This window comes from Cetorhinus maximus, chromosome 8 (genome assembly GCF_964194155.1).
Source record: "Cetorhinus maximus chromosome 8, sCetMax3.hap1.1, whole genome shotgun sequence".
In the NCBI taxonomy this organism is placed as follows: Eukaryota; Metazoa; Chordata; class Chondrichthyes; order Lamniformes; family Cetorhinidae; genus Cetorhinus; species Cetorhinus maximus.
Genome location: NC_135886.1, coordinates 30962009 through 30979385, shown reverse-complemented (window position 1 = coordinate 30979385; position 17377 = coordinate 30962009). Strand labels below are relative to the sequence as shown.

General features: G+C 42.8%; 1 long non-coding RNA gene across 1 annotated transcript in view; it reads right to left on the bottom strand.

Moving 5' to 3' along the window:
• Positions 1-282: 282 nt before the first annotated feature.
• LOC144683262 (uncharacterized) overlaps positions 283-17377 on the bottom strand; it is a 45930-nt gene continuing 28835 nt past the window's right edge. The window contains exons 3-4 of the long non-coding RNA XR_013577212.1: positions 4255-4309; positions 283-1089 (exon numbers count right to left, since the gene is read on the bottom strand). This is a non-coding gene — a long non-coding RNA (uncharacterized LOC144683262). The remainder of the gene's footprint in view (positions 1090-4254; positions 4310-17377) is intronic.

Here is a 17377-nt window from a genome sequence, read left to right as displayed (position 1 = left end):
ACAGTAAGCACCTATGGTAGTATCAAAGATTGTTGTCGTATTTTGTGGATTGCACAACTTTGCCCTCCAGCAAGGGCTGAACCTTCACCCTGAAGATGACTTGGTGCCAGAAATGGAGCAGCTGGAGGAGGGCAATGCAGAGCCTGATGCAGACATGCCTCCTGGATCACGTGAGGAGGTCCAGGCTCCAGCAGCGTGAGACCGCCTGGTCACTACTGCTTTTGGATATTGAGCTTTGAAAATTCCCTCCCTCCCTGCCAAAATAATAACAAGAGTGCTGTTGTGGTAAAAAAAGTTTCATTTTATTTTTTAAAATGTGAAAAAATTGAGGTAGTTATCATTCAAAATGTCACAGTGCAGCTGTTTACATTAAAGGTTACTGTGTTGTCAAAAATTTAAGATTCTGTATCTCTTACATTATTTTTGTGAATAAATGTTTTTCATAAAACTTTGCAGACTGCTACAATGTGTTATTACAACATTAAAAACACTGAACTCTTAAATAGATGATAACTATAACTGAATAACATAACTCAAATAAACAAATCTGAACTGAAACATTTTTAAATGAAGCCATAAAAACACTAATAAACAACACAAGCCAAAAATAAGTCAAATGTAACAAAGCACCTGCATTTTTGATGCCTCTCAAAGCTAGCAAAGAAACTGTATTGGCTTATCAAGATCGGAGGGGACTAGTTCAAAGTATCTCCATGGCTACTGCATTTTTGACACCTCAAACTTAGTAGAGATAACAAATGTTTCTGACCTTTCTTAATTTTTAAAGTCACAAACTAGGATGTAAGTTTCAGAAATTACTTTATGTATTCAGATATATGCATACCCTGGCTGTATTAAATCATTCAGTTTCTTAGGGCACTGATCTACCATCCGAGACGCAATGCTGTTGGCATTAAGAACTGCTGCAACCCGTTTCCAAGCCATGATTTGTTGCTTCCTTGGGGGTTTAGATCTTCCACGCCCTAGGGTGTACATGTGCCTTTCATCCACCTCATTTAAAAGAATATTTGATTCCTCATCTGTGAGCGTTAGACTCCTTTTCTTCTCCACATTACCGTGAGTTGCCATCTTCAAAACGCAAAGATATGAATACTTTTAAGCACACGACACTTCAAGCCATTTAATAACATTACAGATTTAAAATAAGATAAACTAAGCTCACTTATAAATATTCACTAAAAATGATAATCGTTAAAAGAAATTAACTAATTCCACTCAGAATTAGTCAATAACAACAGCATTAACTGTTTAAAAGAAATAACAAAACATTTTTTAAAAAGCTGGGAAATATCTTTCAGATTATTGTGAATCCTCTGTGAAAACTCTTCTGTCAAAAGCTGCCCTTACAGGGCACCCCCAGGTCAGGTTGTGTCATTGCGGGGTGTGGCTTTGCTGGAGTTGCACTTCGCTGGGGCGTGTGAGGAGTCCTTTGATGCAAGCCCCAAGCACCTCCCGGGATTGGAATGGTGCCACAAATTTGCTTGGCAGCTAAGTATCTATTTTTTTGTTGTGTTTGCGGTGGGCCATCTCTTTCCGAAGGCAGTTGGGAGTTATTACTGAACGTGTTCCATTGTGTTCCTTTTTGCATTATTTCACTTGGTTGGGTTGCATTTGGACATCAGTAATAACAAGTGTTTTCAGTTTTCAAATATAAGATACTTCTTGTGCTTAAACAAGCATGATTAGAATGTAGGAAAGAATTAATGGAATTCTGTGACATGACTCATCTGCAGTAATCTCTTTCATAGATAATTAACCTAAATCCTTATGTTGCACAGATACAAATAATCAACTAATGTGACAATTATTTGTCTGTATTGAAAATTCTCCTTGTTTTCTCCAGCTTCTTGTGTTCAGGGCTCTTGATGAAATATCAATATATGTCTGTGTACCGAAGGAATATTATCAGAAAGATTGCAGGTAAGTTCAAATGTATACACCAAGGAAGTACTAGTCATTTATCATCTCTCAGAAATGTAACTCTCACAACTCCACAAGGAAAAGCAATTGAGAAGAAAACCTGGCTTTTTAGTATCACTAATAAAGATCCAGGATAATGGGCCAGAATTTGATGAGATAATAACAGTGAGTTTAATGCTGTTTGCCATTATAAGTGTGCAAATTGTGCAGCAATTTGTGGCGAGGAAGAAATACTTACTGAGTGCAACTCGTCACAAATTGCTGAATGACGTGTATCACTCCACCGATAAATCCCCGGGCCTAATAATCTACATCCCAGAGTACTTAAGGAAGTGGCCCTAGAAATAGTGGATGCATTGGTGGTCATCTTCTGACATTCTATAGACTCTGGAACAGTTCCTACAGATTGGAGGGTAGCTAATGTAACCCCGCTATTTAAAAAAGGAGACAGAGAGAAAACAGGGAATTATAGACCAGTCAGCCTGACGTCGGTAGTGGGGGAAATTCTAGAGTCCATTATAAAAGATTTAATAGCTGAGCACGTGGAAAACAGTGGCAGAAATGGACAGAGTCAGCATGGATTTATGAAAGGGAAATCATGCTTGACAAATCTACTGGAATTTTTCGAGGATGTAACTAGTAGAGTTGATGAGGGGGAGCCAGTGGATGTGGTTTATTTGGACTTTCAGAAGGCTTTCGACAAAGTCCCACATAAGAGATTGGCGTGTAAAATTAAAGCGCATAGGATTGGGGGTAGTGTATTGAGATGGATAAAAAAACTGGTTGGCAGACAGGAAACAAAGAGTAGGAAAAAAAGGGTCTTTTTCGGAATGGCAGGCAGTGACCAGTGGGGTACCACAGGGATCGGTGCTGGGACCCCAGCTATTCACAATATATATTAATGATTTAGATGAGGGAACCAAATGTATTATCTCCAAATTTGCAGATGACACAAAGCTGGGTGGGAGGGTGAGCAGGGAGGGGGATGCAGAGATGATTCAGTGTGATTTGGACAAGCTGCGTGAGTCGGCAAAAGCATGGCAGACGCAGTATAATGTGGCTAAATGTGAGGTTATCCACTTTGGTAGCAAAAACAGGAAGGCAGGTTATTATCTGAATAGCTATAAATTGAGAGAGGGGAATGTGCAACGAGACTTGGGTGTCCTTATGCACCAGTTGCTGAAGGTAAGCATGCAGGTGGTAAAGAAGGCAAATGGTATGTTGGCATTCATAGCCAGAGGATTCGAGTACAGGAACAGGGATGTCTTGCTGCAAGTGTACAGGGCCTTGGTGAGACCACACCTGGAATATTGTGTGCAGTTTTGGTCTCCTTATCTGAGGAAGGATGTATTTGCTATAGAGGGAGTGCAGCGAAAGTTTACCCGACTGATTCCTGGGATGGCAGGACTGACATATGAGGAGAGATTGAGTCGATTAGGATTATATTCGCTGGAGTTCAGAAGAATGAGGGAGGATCTCATAGAAACCTACAAAATTCTAACAGGACTAGACAGGGTAGATGCAGGAAGGATGTTCCCGATGATGGGGGGAGTCCAGAACCAGGGGTCACGGTCTGAGGATATGGGGTAGACCATTTAAGACTGAGATGAGGAGAAATTTCTTCACCCAGAGAGTGGTGAGCCTGTGGAATTCATTACCACAGAAAGTAGTTGAGACCAAAGCATTGTATGCTTTCAAGAAGGAGTTAGATATAGCTCTTGGGGCGAAAGGGATCAAAGGGTATGGGAGAAAGTGGGAGCAGGCTATTGAGTTGAATGATCAGCCATATCATAATAAATGGTGGAGCAGGCTCGAAGGGCCGAGTGGCCTACTCCTGCTCCTAGTTTCTCTGTTTCAATGTTTCTATCAGCCTTGTCAAAACTTTAGCTTGCCATTAACCTCCCTGTGTGTTTCAGGAAATTGCTGCATTTGCACAGTAAATATGAATCAAATTCATCACATAAAGTTAAGGCTGGTGCTTAACAGCTTAAGGACTCTTAATGACAAAATTTGTGCATCCTGCAATGCTTCTCCAGCCCAGTAAAGGAGCACTAAAGCTCGGAATCCTCATTCCTAAAAGTAATAAATCATTCTTAGAGGTTAAAAATGTAATATTTACATTTTTAAAAAATGTTTCTTATTATTCTATTGTCTCTTTTTTATTCTCTTTCTTAACCCATTCTTTCTCTTTATTTCTCTTTCTGTGCCTAGTTTGACTTTCATTCCTCCTTTTTGCTTCTCTGACGATCTTCTCTTTCTTCCTCCATCCCTAATCCTTAATTAAGGAGATGGACAGTTAGTGCCGTCATTTACCAAAGTTTCAGGTGTCCCATTGACCTCGCCACACGTCCAGCCAAAGGTTTTCAAACTGAAGGGTGACAAAAAAAAGTAACTAATAGGCAATTTGCAGCAAATCCTGGGCCGATATAGACTGCAATGTTTAGATGTAAGCTCATTTTGAACAAAGGAACTCTGAAATGGATCATGAGATACAGGACCCGGGTGTTCCAAAAAAGTAAAGTGCAAGACATTAGGCACATAATTCACAAGTTTCAAAAAACTGACTATTTACATTTTCATTGTTTAGATTGGTGGCTAATTTTACTGCCGAGCAATTATCTTGGGTGCTAACAGTGGGCAATGAGCTACCTTTCATTTTGTGAATGGTAGCTCAAAAGCTACAATGCTCTAGTTAGCTGAATGGAACTGCAGACATTTAAAAGCATTATTACAACTCCACAACTGAATCATATTTTACTTGCAATAAAGCTGTCCAGGTATTCTTTTTTTTTAACTTGGCACATAACTACTTAAGTGTTACATAAGCACAAGCCTTGTATTTACTTGTTAGCTGCTGCAACAGAAGAAGGAGCATGCATAATTGTGATCAGACTCCTATATACCGCAACTGTTATGAAACTCAAACTTACCTTGATGTTGAGTTTGGAGGTCGAGGGTTTTAACTCCTGATGGGCCTCGGAATTTCTGCGCCTGTGCAAGCTGCGAGCAGGCTGCACATGCACAGCTCGGCACTTTTTTGCTCTTTTGGCCCAGTGCGTTTGTGCCTAGAAAAACGATGAAAAAAACCCATGTCAGGTGACTGGGTGTGGTGCGCCATAGCCAGCAAGTGTCCCAGGTAGGGGAAAGAGAGAGGGGAAGGGGAGAGGTCCCAAAGAGGGGAGAGACGACAGGGATAGTTCCCAAAAGGAAGTCCCAGGTAAGGGACAGATACAGGGGGACATGAATGGGTCCCCGTTAAGTTAAGAAAAACAAGTGAGGAGCAGAGATACAGCCTCCAAATGGGATAAGGGCTGTGGGGAGCAGACTTTAAGTGCAGAGGACTTGGGAATCCAGGGGAACGGAATCTTGTGAGATGAGATAGAAACCCTGAGAGGTGGGCTACTGTTGTTGCCAACTGAGATTGGTATTTGAAGAGGGCTCAAGAGAAGCCCTGAACATCAAAGGTGGCAGCTGAAGGTTGGTGACTCCGTGCTGCAGGCCAGTGGGGCAAAGGTATCCCTTTGGTAGAGTAGCTTACTGCTGCTTGACACGGCCAAAGAGCTGAAATTGTGCTTGTGAGTTGGTGCTAGAATGTAGACTCAGGAATCCAGGGGAGCAAACTCTCGGTGGAGGCGAGATTGAAACCCTGTGAAGTGGGCCGTCATTGAAACCGTCCGAGTTGGAGCAACTTTTGGAGAGAATTCCAAGATGAGACCTTTGAAGGTGAAATTGGAAAACCTCATGAGAGGAAAAGTTTCAGCGAAATTGGTTAACTCACATTGTTGCTGACATATGGATGGGCTGTTGAGAAATCTGTGGAATCTGTTTTGGTCACATTTGGGATTTATTATGTAGTGTGGTGTGTTCAACCACAGTTTGGCTGTTAATTCACATGTACATCATAGTAACCCTGAATGTTAAGAGTATAAGATAGATATTGCAAATTGTTTTATCTTTCTTGTATAGTAAAGTTTATTTTTGTTTGTTCAAAATTTGTGGAATTTTGTGGCTTTCTTAACTGAGCAAGTTTCTCAAATCTCAACCTTTGTCTACTTTAAACAAAACATTGCTGATCCCTAACCGGATCTCACCAACAATGTGGGTGTCTGGCGTAGGATCATGGCACAACCAAGAGGTAACTTATATAATATTGCTGAAAAGAGACAGGTTGCCAAAGCTTTTTGTCTTGCACTCACTAGGACTAACGCAAGAATGCCAAATTTCAAAGAATCATAAGAAGTTATGCCACAGGAGAAAAGGGATGCTGATTGGTTGGCAAGCTAACTGATTGGTTGAGGTGCTGCCATGGAGAAAGCATGGAAGTTTGAACAAGTTAAGCAAGCCACTTCACACTGCTACTATTCAGTGGCTACGGAAGTGGTACTTTCCACTAAAAGGACGCTACTGTCAATCCAAAAATATGTTCTGCCTATCACATAACTGAGCACTGTTGTGTATGTATTTCAGTACCAGTGCAATGCCAGGTACATAGGTCATATGTCCAAACGTTTGGCTAATCGAATTAAACATGTTCCGCCAACTGATCACAAAAGGAGGAGTAAATGCCGTACTCAATCTTTGCAAAATCCAATACAAACCATCTACTGTTATATGTGATTCTGTGATTGGACAGCACTTGTTGAACAATCCTGAGTGCGATAATAGCAACACTGACAACCAATTTAAAATAATCAGTTGAGCTCAGAATGTGACTCATTTACGCTTGCCAGAAGCGGTATACATTCATATGCAGGACTGACTCTCAGCAAACTAAAGGAATATGTTCAAGCCTTGCACCTTTTATCAATTATCTAGAAGTATGGTGAGCCTATTGTTAACCATTGCTTTCTCCATGGCAATGCCTTGGCCAATCAGAATTGACTTTCCAACCAATCAGCACCCCTTTTCTCCTGTGGTATAAATTGTGATCGTTTGAAATTTGGCATTCTTCCAATTGTCCTTATAAGTACAAGATGAAAAGTTTCAGAAAAATGTTTCTCTTTTCAGCAGTATTTAAGTTCGTACTACCAAGTGACAATTTACACAATGTACAGGAATCCACTCTAATAACTTTAAGAGTAAGACTGATGTGGGAGGACATTGCTGAAAAAATTCTGCATGGTGCCATGTACTCTGTGGATATGGGACATGGTCCGAGAAGAGAAAAGCACCAAAGTAAATAATGAACATTATCTTGATTCATTATACCATATTAGAATTCTGAAAAAACAGGAAAGTAAGCAAAAGGATTTCCTGTAAAGTTTTTCAATGGAAGCCCTTACACACAAGTTAACAAGTCAACTGTTTCTGTGGGAAACACAAAGGGAATATGTAACATATTAGATGCTATATGAAAACTTAAACATTGACAAAAAGGGCTACAATTAAAACATGGCAGCAAAACAGTGCTATTTTAGACTACAATGCCTTAAAAAGTGCAACCAGCAGTCTTCATTTGTTTGTTTACACTATTCTGCGAGGGAAGCAAACAGCAGTGAAAGGATTCACAGCCTGATTAACAGTCTGACAACCTACTACATGAACACGCCTTCCATGGCTACTTCTGATGAATTGGAACTTGAAACATTAACTCTGTTTTTCCCTCCACAGGTGCTGCCTGCATTTGCAGTATTTTGCCTTTGTTCCTCCAATGGGTCGGTCCTGATGGTGGGCCAGGATACACTCAGGGATAGTGATGTAGGATTCTGGGCTGTCAGGTATGTTTCTGTGCTTATGACAATGTATGGTAATTGCTAGACTAGTCTTTGGAACAGCACTCCCAATTTTGGCTCAAATGGAGGTGGTGTAGTCATTATGTCACTGGACTAGTAATCCATAGGCCCCAATAGGTTAATGCTCTGAGGACATGGGTTCAAATCCCACCATGGTGGAATTTAAATTCAATTAATAGAAATCTAGATTAAGAGCTAGTCTAATGGTGACCACAAAACCATTGTTGATTGTCGTAAAAAGCCCATCTAGTTCGCTTATGTCCTTTAGGGAAGGAAATCTGCCGTCCTTCCCTGGTCTGGCCCATATGTGACTTCAGACCAACAGCAATGTGGTTAACTCTTAACTGCCCTCTGAAATTGCCTAGCAAGCCACTCAGTTGTATCAAACCGCTACAAAGACTAAAAGAAATGAAACTGGATGAACCACCTGGCGTCAACCTAGGCACCGGAAATGACAGTGGCAAACTCAGCCCTGTCAACCCTGCAAAGTCCTCCATACCGACATCTGGGGCTCGTGCCAACTGAGAGGGCGGTCCTGCCTAGTCAAGAAACAGCCTGACATATTCACAGTCACAGAATCGTACCTTATAGACAATTTCCCAGACACCATCATCACCATGCCCCGTCCCAACAGCAAGACAGACCCACCAGAGGTGGCAGAACAGTGGTGTACAGTTGGGAGGGAGTTTCCCTGGGAGACCTCAACATCGACTCTGGAGGGCATGAAATCTCATGCATCAGGTCAAACATGGACAAGGAAACGTCCTGCTGGTTACCACCTACCGTCTCCCTTCAGCTGATGAATCATTGTTCCTCCATGTTGAACATCACTTGGAGGAAGCACTGGGGGTGGCAAGGGCACCAAATATACTCTGGGCGGAGGACCTCACCAAGAATGGCTGGATCTTCGGCAGGTGGCGAGGGAACCAACAAGAGGGTAAAACCTACTTGAACTCATCCTCACCAATCTTCCTGTCACAGATGCATCTCTCCATGACAGCATTGGTAGGAGTGACCACCGCAAAGTCCATGCTGAGACAAAGTCCCGTCTTCACATTGAGGATACGCTCCATCATGTTGTGTGGCACTACCACTGTGCTAGATGGGATAGATTTTGAACAGATCTAGCAACTCCAAACTGTGCATCCATGAGGTGCTGTAGGCCATTAGCAGCAGCAGAATTGTACTCAACGACAATCTGTAACCTCATGGCCAGGCATATCCCCCACTCTACAATTACTATCAAGCCATGGGATTAACCCTGGTTCAACGAAGAGTGCAGGAGAGCATGCCAGGAGCAGCACCAGGCATACATAAAAATGAGTTGTAAGTCTGGTGAAGCTACAACACAGGACTACTTGTGTGCCAAACAGCAGAAGCAGCTAGTGATAGAGCTAAGCAATCCCACAGCCATCGGATCAGATCTAAGCTCTGCCTTCCTGCCACATCCAGTCGTGAATGGTGGTGGACAATTAAACAACTCACTGGAGGAGGAGGCTCCACAAATATCCCCATCCTCAAGGATGGGGGAGTCCAGCACATCAACGCAAAAGACAAGGCTGAAGCATTTGCTACAATCTTCAGCCAGGAGCTCCGAGCGGATGATCCATCTCAGCCTCCTCCCGAGGTCCCCAGCATCACAGATGTCAGTCTTCAGCCAGTTCAATTGACTCCACGTGATATCAAGAAATGGCTAAAGGCAATGGATACTGCAAAGGCTACAGGCCCTGACAACATTCCAGCAGTACTACTGAAGACTTATGCTCCAGAACGAGCCGTGCCCCTAGCCAAGCTGTTGCAGTACAGCTACAACACTGGCATCTACCCGGCTATGTGGAAAATTGCCCAGGTATGTCCTGTCCACAAAAAGCAGCACAAATCCAACTCAGCCAATTACCACCCCATCAGTTTATTCTTGATCATCAGCTAAGTGATGGAAAGCATTGTCAACAGTGTTATCAAGCGGCACTTACTCAGCAATAACCTTCTCACTGATGTTCATTTTGGGTTCTGCCAGGGTCACTCAGCTCCTGACCTCATTACAGTCTTGGCCTAAACATGGTCAAAAGAACTGAACTCAAGAGGTGAGGTGAGAGTGACTGCCCTTGACATCACGGTAGCATTTGACTGAGTGTGGCATCAAGGAGCCCTAGCAAAACTGGAGCCAATGGGAATCAGGGGGAAAACATTCCACTGGTTGGAGTCATACCTAGCACAAAGGAAGATGGGTGTCATTGTTGGAGGTCAATTATCTCAGTTCTGGGACATCACTGCAGAAGTTCCTTAGGGTAGTATCCTAGGCCCAACCATCTTCAGCTGCTTCATTAATGACCTTCCCTCCATCATTAGGTTCACGGAGGATTGCACAAATATCCAGCACCATTCACAAATCCTCAGATACTGAAGCAGTCCATGTCCATATGCAGCGAGATCTGGACAATATTTAAGCTTGGGTTGATAGATGGCAAGTAACATTCGCACCACCTAAGTACCAGGCAATGACCATCTCCAACAAGAGAGAATTTAACCATCTCCCCTTGACATTCAATGTCATTACCATCACTGAATCATGCACTAATAACATCCTGGGGGTTTACCATTGACCAGAAACTGAACTGGACCAGCCATATAAATGCCTGGCAAAAGAGCAGGTCAGAGGCTGGGAACTCTGTGGAAAGTAACTCACCTGATTCCCCAAAGTCTGTCCACTATCTAAAAGACACAAGTCAGCAGTGCGATGGAATACTGTCCACTTGTCTGGATGAGTGCAGCTCCAACACTCAAGAAGCTTGACACCATCCAGGACAAAGCAACCCATTTGATTTGCACCCTATCCACCACCTTAAACATTCACTCCCTCCACCACCAATGCACAATGGCAGCAGTATGTACCATCTACAAGATGCACTGTAGCAACTTACCCAGTTTCCTTCGACAGCAGCTTCCAAACCCGTAACCTCTGCCACCTGGAAGGACAAGGGCAACAGATAGATGGGAACTCCACCACCTGAAAGTTCCCCTTCAAGTCACTCACCATCCTGACTTGGAAATATATCACCGTTCCTTCACTGTCGCTAGGTCAAAACCCTGGAATTCCCTTCCTAACAGCACTGTGGGTGTTCCTACAACACATGGACTGCAGCAGTTCAAGAAGGGAGCACATAACCACCTTCTCAAGGGTAATTAGGCATGAACAATAAATGCTGGCCTGGCCAGCGATTTCCACATCCCATGAACGAATAAAGAAAAAGACCCCAGATGTTAGTGAAGAGGATTTGGCAGATTTGATTGGACAGGGCAAGCCTTTGTTATTTCTCATGGATTTTTTTTAAAATAGCAATCTGATACAATCGAATAGCTTGCTAGGCCATTTGGGGTAGCTGTTAAGAGTCAACCACATTGCTGTATGTTTGCAGTTACATGTAGGCCAAGCCATTAAGGACAGTGGCTTTCCTTCCCTAAAGGAAATTAGTGAATGAGATAGGATTTTAAGACAATCTGGTAGTTTCAGGTTCACTATTATTGATTTGGCTACACGGTCCGCATTTAGATTTTGAGATGAGAGCAAATGGTGAGATATGAATGGGTGCAGTAGGTAGGGCCTGGGAGAGGTGGGTGCAGACGATCCAAACACCGGGCCCATGCCTCTGGGGGTCCCAGGATCATTGGCCAAATGAGCTGTCAATTGGGATAGTCAGTGTTCAAAGCAGCCAATCCGTCAGGTAGCCCTGATAGGCTAATCGAGTAATGATCGCTGTTGTTCAGAACACCGGCAATCATTGGTCAAACAGCAGATGCACCAGGTTCCTTTCTCACCTTGTGGATTTCTGTTTGGGCTTGGCCGTTGTGGAATGCTGCTTCCTTCATCTTCAGGCCTGGATCTGACAAGTAGGTTGGTGACAGTTGTTTCAAAGAAGGTACCCCTCACGCCACCCCACCTTCCACTGTAAATTGTGGCCAAGTAGATTCCTCTTTGGGCTCAAGGGATCTATTTCAAATCCTCAATTCACTGGGAACCAACTCCTGGGCCCAGGGCCATTTTGAGCTTTAAAGACGTCTGCCTCTCCTCCCGGCTCTGTACGTCAGGCCAGTTTTGATGGCAAGAGATGGTGGGTTGGGTGGCACCGGGTAAGAGAGTGGCATTGGCACAAGGCAGACAGCCCGGGCAGCAGGAGACCATCAGTTTTGGGCATAAATGTAATTCAAGTCTGCCCTCAAGATCCTGCCAGTTAGGTGGAGAAAAAGATGGTAAAACGAGATCTGGAAGTCTGATCACCGTTGAGATTTTCCTACTTGGATGCATCATCCTTGTGTGCTGGCTGTGTCAGCAAGTGTCTACCAGGTGCCTAATGACAACTTAATTTGGCACAGAATCTACTGCAGGTATTTTGCATGCAAAAGAAAAGCCTGGAAGCACAAGGCCGTAGACACAGATACTGAGAAGCAAAGTAGAACTTCAATACTGCACAGGACAGTCCAGCAGGACTTTGGATAAAAGAATACATATGAAAATATGCTGGCTTGAGCACAAGGACAGGTATCGAGGCCCATTAAAAAAATTGCCAAAGGTCAAAGAAGCTGTGAAAGCTCTTGGAATTACTTGTATGGTTGCTCTTCGAGATAGAAATGGGAAAGAACATGTCAAAGAGCAGAGTAAGGCCTGTGATTCAGCAAGAGGTAAAGCGCCTAGTGCCACACCTCTCCAGCCCTTCCCGACCCTCCTCCCTCGATGGTTTGTGGGCCCTGGTCTTTGGCCCAGGCTTCCCAACTCCCTCCAGCCACTACTCTTGGTGTTAATATAGAGTTCCACCACATTGCTGTGTCCTGTGAAAAATCCTTTCTGCCCAATCTCATCAACATAATGAGGCAGGTTCCAGACAAATAACTGATGACTGTTTGGGTACCAGATTGTGCGCCATGCTTCTGTATCCCCTGGTTTATTTTCACTGTGACCTGGCCTGGGGCTCTGTGGTGGCTCACCCAGCCATTCCTTAGTTTGCTGATCATGAGGCCTTGGGGGTGGAATCTATATTTTTGATTTTGTCTCCAGTCAGGGCTGTGGTGTTGGAGCTTCGACAACATGAGGTGCAATTGCAGTGGTGGGGACAATCCCTTCTGACCTTAGTCATCCCTTGAATTGAGTGAGGGAGTGAGAAAATGAGACTGGAAGTGAACTGGACATGCACACACATACCTCAGTGTGGGGGGACACACATATCCACACTGCTGCAAAGGTCAAAATAAAAATCTTCAAGATATTTTTAAATTCTTGTTCCTTTTAAGAACTCTACCAGTGTATTCCATAGATCTTGTCCCAAATTTAAACAAGAGCCATGAACACACAAAATGTACAAGAATTTTGAAAGAAGGAAAACTTAACAGGAGATTAACAACACTAAATGCAGTTACCCAGAAAATTACATTCAGATTAGGAAAAATGAGGGATCATGTCTATAAGCTATACTTATAAGCAAGCATAATATTAGATTAGATTTTTCGTTACATAGTTTGATGCCTGAACTAAGTTACCAGCAAGACTGGTAAGTGCTGATATGTTCCAACAGTTCATTGAAAGAACTGATTGAGTTGCATGCTGTGGCTAATATTACTGCATACAGTCATAACCCTGCACACAGGCAGCCTCAGGGTTATGGTCCTTCTCCAAAGATTGGGGCAGATGTGGGGTTTGTATCCTCCTGAGTTAACAGAACAGACTTTTGCTCTCTCCAATCTGGGAAGGAAAAGCCTAGGAACCCTAAACACAGCATGCTCTCCCTGCATCAGCCAGGTTATCCATTCACCATGGTTGAAATGTAAAGAACAAAACTACTAGTCATCGTATAAAGCTCAATTCATGGAATGTAAGGGTACTTCTAGACAACAAAATGAGACCAGAACAGCCCTCACAGCCAGAATGCTGGGCAGGTACAGCATCAGCATAGCTGCCCAAGTGAAACAAGGCTCTAAGAGATGAGTAGTGCATCTGCCCTAGAATTATAGAATCACAGAATTGTTATGGCGCAGTAGGAGGCCATTCGCCCTCTCGTGTCTGCACCAGCTCGCCAAATGAGCATCATGACTTAGTGCCATTCTCCTGCTTTTTCCCTGTAGCCTTGCACATTGTTTCTATTTAAATAATCATCTATTGCCCTCCTTGAATGCCTTGATTGAACTGCCTCCACCACACTTCCAGGCAGTACATTCTAGACATGAAACATGTGCTGTGTGAAAAAGTAATCCTGTACATAGTTGAGTATGTAAATAACAGTTATTCTGAAAAAGAACTTTTGCCTCCAGCCAGATCTCTTGCTAAGAGTAAGACACCCAACATCTTTCAAGATGACCCAACAACAACAGAATTAGCACCTATGCTCCAACAATGACACATACAGATGAGGTCAAAGAAGCATTCTATGATGAACTTAGCAAGGTAAGTAACGGAGTACCTCACCAGGACAAACTCATTATTCTTGGTCATTTCAATACCTGCTTGGGCACAAACTAATAAATGGAGAGAGTACTAGGACACCGTATTGTTGGCAAAGCAAACTCCAATGACCAACTCCTTCTCTCTCAGTGCAGTGAGTTTGACCTAACCGTCACACACCCAATCTTCCAGCAAGCAGACAAACGGAAATCAACATAGATGCACCCCAGATCCAAATACTGGGATAAGTTGGGCTACGCTATTGTATGACAGGGATCTCAAGGGTGTGTGGTCTACCCGCTCCCCTAGAGGTGCTGAATGCTGGTCTGACCACTGGCTTGTCAGGAGTATTGTGTCTTTGAAGATAAAATCTAAGGTGATTTGGCACAGAGTCAAGCCACAAAGGAAGCTTGATGTAACTGTTCAAGAGACAGGAGCTGCAATGCAAACTACCCATAGGAATTGTCAATATCCTAGAGGAAAGCACAGCATCTGAGGTCTTAGAATTCATAAACACCAAGACTAATTTGACAACAAAGTTTCTGGAGGAAGTTCACGACACTCACAGATCTTACATATCTGACAAAAAATCACCAGCAAGGAACATCAGGTACCATTGCACAAAATACATGCTGCAGGCCAAACAGAGATAAAGAGGTAGGAAAACAAGGCCAATGAGCTGTAAGCAGCTGCTGATAAAAAGACGTGAAGGGTCTATTTGAAGGTCTGTGATCAGTCTATGGCCCCAAAACCAATGGTGTGACACCCATCCTCCCAGCAGATGGCAATCAGCTCCTAACAAATAGGCATGAGATTTTCTCTTGTTGGGCAATGCTTGTTGTTAAAGCAAGTAAGCGAGCTGTTTCCTGCTGCTAGTTAGTAGTGGCTGTGCGTGTGGTATTTTTCACTAATAGGATGCTGCCATCAGTCCAAAAAAGACATTCTGCCAATCACACAACTGTGCAATGTTGTGTATGAATTTCAGTGCTGATGTGATGCCAGGTATATAGGTCATACATCCAATGATTGGCTGATCAAATCAAACATGTTCTTTCGATTGTTCATAACAGACAGTGTGTACACACCGTACTCAAGCAGCCTGCATTTGCAAAACGCAATACAAAATGTCTACTGTTGGATGTGATTCCATGATGAGGTTGCTCAGCCAGTGCTGCCCAGAGTGTGTTAATAGCTTCACAAACAACCAATTTAAGATAATCAATCAAGCCTCATAACATGGCTTATTTACATTTGCTAGAAGTGACATACATTCATATGCAGGGACCAGTTCTCTGCAAACAAACTGAATATGTTCAAGCCTTCTGCTTTTTTTAAATTGCCTGGGAGCTTAGAGAGCCTATAGTTCCCAAATGCTTTCTCCATGGCAACACCTCAGTCAATAAGAGTTGACTTGCTAATGAATCAGCACCCTTTTCTCCCGTGCTATAAATTGTTGTGGTCGTTTGAAATTTGCCATTCTTATGTTTGTCCTGGTGAGCGCAAGACTAAAAGCTTCAGCAACATGTCTCTCCTTTGGGCAATATTCAAGTGCTGTACTACCAAACGAGAGTCATGGGAAGACTAATAAACATGCAAAATTATAAGGCGTTTCGATAGAGCAAGTTGGGAGAAACTGTTTCCTCTGGCAAGTAGGCTGGTGCCCAGAGGTCATAGATTTGAAATAATTGACAAGAGGTGTAATGAGGAGAATTTTTTTTCCCATATAGAGGTGTTTTAACATCTGGAATATGCTATTTGAAAGAGTAGTGGAAACAGATTCCGTAGGAAATATCAAATGGCACTTGGATTTGCACTTGAAGATTAATTTGTGGGGTCCTGGGGGAAAAAGCTGGGGAGTGGAACTAAACTGGACAGCTCTTTCAAAGATCCGGCACAAACACAATGAACTGAATGGTCTCCTTCTGTGCTATAAGATTCTATAGGCCCAATCTTAAATCTGTGCAAGTGAATGGATTTTGAGTATGTTAAAATCAGGCTCTCCATTTGGCTTACCTGGTTGAGCAACACTTTTAATGAGTACAATACTGCTCCAAATCGGACACCATTCATCCTGCAGATGAGGGGTGGTAGCACTCCAAAAATCATGCTAATACACTTACCATCCCTTTGCACTCCATTTCTATTCATTAATATTTTTGTTAGGTGTCTGCAGAGCAGTCCCAGACTCCCACCTGTTCCAACTGAGAGCATACCTATAATATGCCTATCATTATCACATGATATCGGACTCCAAAGCAATTCTGAAGTATAAAGTGGCACTAGGTGCAGGCACACACATTTGCCAATTAATAGCAGGTGTTGAACACCTTAACACATGGCCCTTAAAGGTTGCTCAAGTTCCCTAAAGTGGATCTTCAGTACTCACCATATGAGTACAGAAAACTCACTCCCTTCTTATCAACAAGAGACCAAAAGAGTTGGATAAGAGAGAAATGCAATGTAGATTTGGCAAACAGCCAGCTGGACAGAATTTGAAGCTGCCAGTAGCTCTAGCAAATTCCTGGAACATCACAACTGGCAAAGAAAATTTGCTAAAAGGATCTCCAGATTTCCATGAAAGTGTCTTTGCTGTTCACTTGGATACCAAAAGTGAATTCTGTAAAACTAGTTCAGCCATAACTTATTCCACCATCAATTTGTTGTTGTGCCAATCTGGTTTTCCATGTTTGTAATTTTGCCATCGGAAAGATCCAGACTGACAGCAGCCTTTTTATAAAGTTTGAACTGGAGAGCTTAAAAATGAATGTTTTTGCTTCCGAAGTCCAACCCAAATGACTGTGGGTAACACTTGGTAGTTGTCTTGGTAACCACATACCAATATCAGCATGTAATAATGGGAATATGCATGTGTAAAAACATCTCCTCATATTTACTGTGTAAAAAGATCTTTATTATTGAATTTATTACACATCAAATTATTACTTCTCTCAACCCCTACTCCATGGAGTCTGCTTCCATCTGTTTGGTTTAATTAAACAGGTCTGTGCACCTAGTTGGCAGAAGAGATCCATGGGTTTGTCTCGCATCTATGTACTAGTTTATAACTGAATCATTTTGTTTGCATTCTGTAAGTTAACTTACCTGCAGAAAGAAAGAAAGTTTTAGTCTGGTTCCAGATTCTGCTGGGTCTACAACACCAAACTGTCTCTAAATTGCCATTTGTTGGCAATCTCACTCACAGACCACAGGCGTGGGAAATAGCAAAAGGACCCATGACACAGGCACAAAATGGTGATTCTTGTGAGATAGAGGCGGA